The 1,882-nt window shown below is 40.6% G+C and overlaps 1 pseudogene; it reads right to left on the bottom strand.

The window, feature by feature from the left end:
* Nucleotides 1-395: 395 nt before the first annotated feature.
* LOC120856328 lies at nt 396-1,392 on the bottom strand (annotated as a pseudogene).
* Between the last annotated feature and the right edge of the window lie 490 nt (nt 1,393-1,882).

The following is a 1,882-nucleotide window of genomic DNA, read 5'->3' as shown; positions in this document are numbered from 1 at the left end:
GGAGAAGGCAATGGCACCCCACTCCAGTACTCTTGCCTGGAAAATCCTATGGACAGAGGAGCCTGGCGGGCTACAGTCCATGGGGTTGCAAAGAGTTGGACATGACTGAAGCAACTTTGCACGCACGCAGGCACGCTGTATTATATTAAATCAACTGTAAAAGATTCTGAGTATCTGACTGTTTATTCACTCATACGTGGTAGGGACAGGAGAGCCTCAACAAACACATAAATGAGTAATTCCAAAGCATTCTGTATAGCAAAGAGTACCCTGAATAAAATAACGTGGGACAGAAAGTAGCGCTATCCAGGGATAGTATTAGGTTGGTGCAAACACAACCGCAGTTTTGGACTGTGAATTGTAAATCATTATAACTAGGCTCAAACGCATCTTTATTAATTAAAATAAGAACCATTACAATCAACAGATTTTTGCCAATGAGAAATATGTTTGTTTATTCCTGTAACATAAAAATCCGTGCTTCAGGATTCGATGAACTTTTGGAAAGCATTTTCTGCCTCCTGCTGGTTGTGGAAGCGTTTTCCTTGCAAAAAGTTGTCGAGATGCTTGAAGAAGTGGTAGTCAGTTGGCAAGAGGTCAGGTGAATGTGGTGGATGAGGCAAAACTTTGTAGCCCAGTTCATTCAACTTTTGAAGAGTTGGTTGTAAACCGTGGTCAGGCATTGTCATGGAGAAGAATTAGATGCCTGCTGCAAGTGTAGCCGTTTTCGGTGCATCTCTCAATTTGCTGAGCACACTTCTCAGGTGTAATGGTTTCGCTGGGATGCAGAAAGCTGTCGCGGATCAAACGGGCAGCAGCCCACCAGTGACCGTGACCTTTTTAGGTGCAAGTTTGGCTTTAGAGAGCGTTTTAGAGCTTTTCAGTCCAACCGTTGAGACGGTTGTCACTGATTGTCATATAAAATCCACTTTTCATCACATGTCACAATCTGATCAAGAAATTGTTCACTGTTGTTGTACAGAATAAGAGAAGATGACACTTCAAAACGATGAATTTTTTATTTGTGGTCAGCTCATGAGGCATCCTCTTATTGAACTCTTTCACCTTTCCGATTTACTTCAAATGCCAAATAACCATAGAATGATCAACAATGAGTTCTTCAGCAACCTCTTGTGTAATTGTAAGAGGATCAGCTTCGAGAGCCTCTAAATTTGTTGTCAACTTCCAACGGCCGGCCACTCTGTTCCTCATCTTCAAGGCTCTCATCTCTTTGCAAAACTCCTTGAACCAGCACTGCACTGTACATTCATTAGCAGTTCCTGGGCCAGATGCATTGTTGACGTTGCAAGTTGTCTCCGCTGCTTTATGACCCATTTTGAACTCGAATAAGAAAGTCGCTTGAATTTGCTTTTTGTCTAACATCATTTCCATAGTCTAAAACAAATATAAGTAATAACTCATTAGCAAAAAAAAAATAAAGCAAGAGATGTGCATTAAAATGATATATAACATAACCACATTTTAGAAAGTATTTTAGAATGTACTCCAATATCAAAGGCAAATTTCAATAATGTAAACACTGCAATTATTTTTGCACCAACCTAATTTTTTAATATTTTATTATTTTTATTTATTTATTTAGCTTCATGGGGTCTTAGTTGCAGCTCATGGGATCTTCAGCCTTCACTGTGACATGTGAGATCTTTAGTTGACGCATGTGGAATCTAGTCCCCTGACCAGGGATTGAACTGGGGTCCCCTGCCTTGGGAGAATGACATCTTAGCCACTGGACCACCAGGGAAGTCCCAAGAACAGTATTTTATATTGAGTGGTTAGGGAAGGCTCCACTGATGTGATACTTGAGCAGAGCTCTGTGGAGAGTTAAGAAATGAGTGGAAAGGAGAACTAGAGAAAGAGAAAA

The sequence above is a fragment of the Oryx dammah genome, unplaced genomic scaffold (assembly GCF_014754425.2).
Source record: "Oryx dammah isolate SB20612 unplaced genomic scaffold, SCBI_Odam_1.1 HiC_scaffold_28, whole genome shotgun sequence".
Classification (NCBI taxonomy): Eukaryota; Metazoa; Chordata; class Mammalia; order Artiodactyla; family Bovidae; genus Oryx; species Oryx dammah.
The sequence above is the reverse complement of the archived record's forward strand: the minus strand, read 5'-3'. Positions and strand labels throughout refer to the sequence as shown.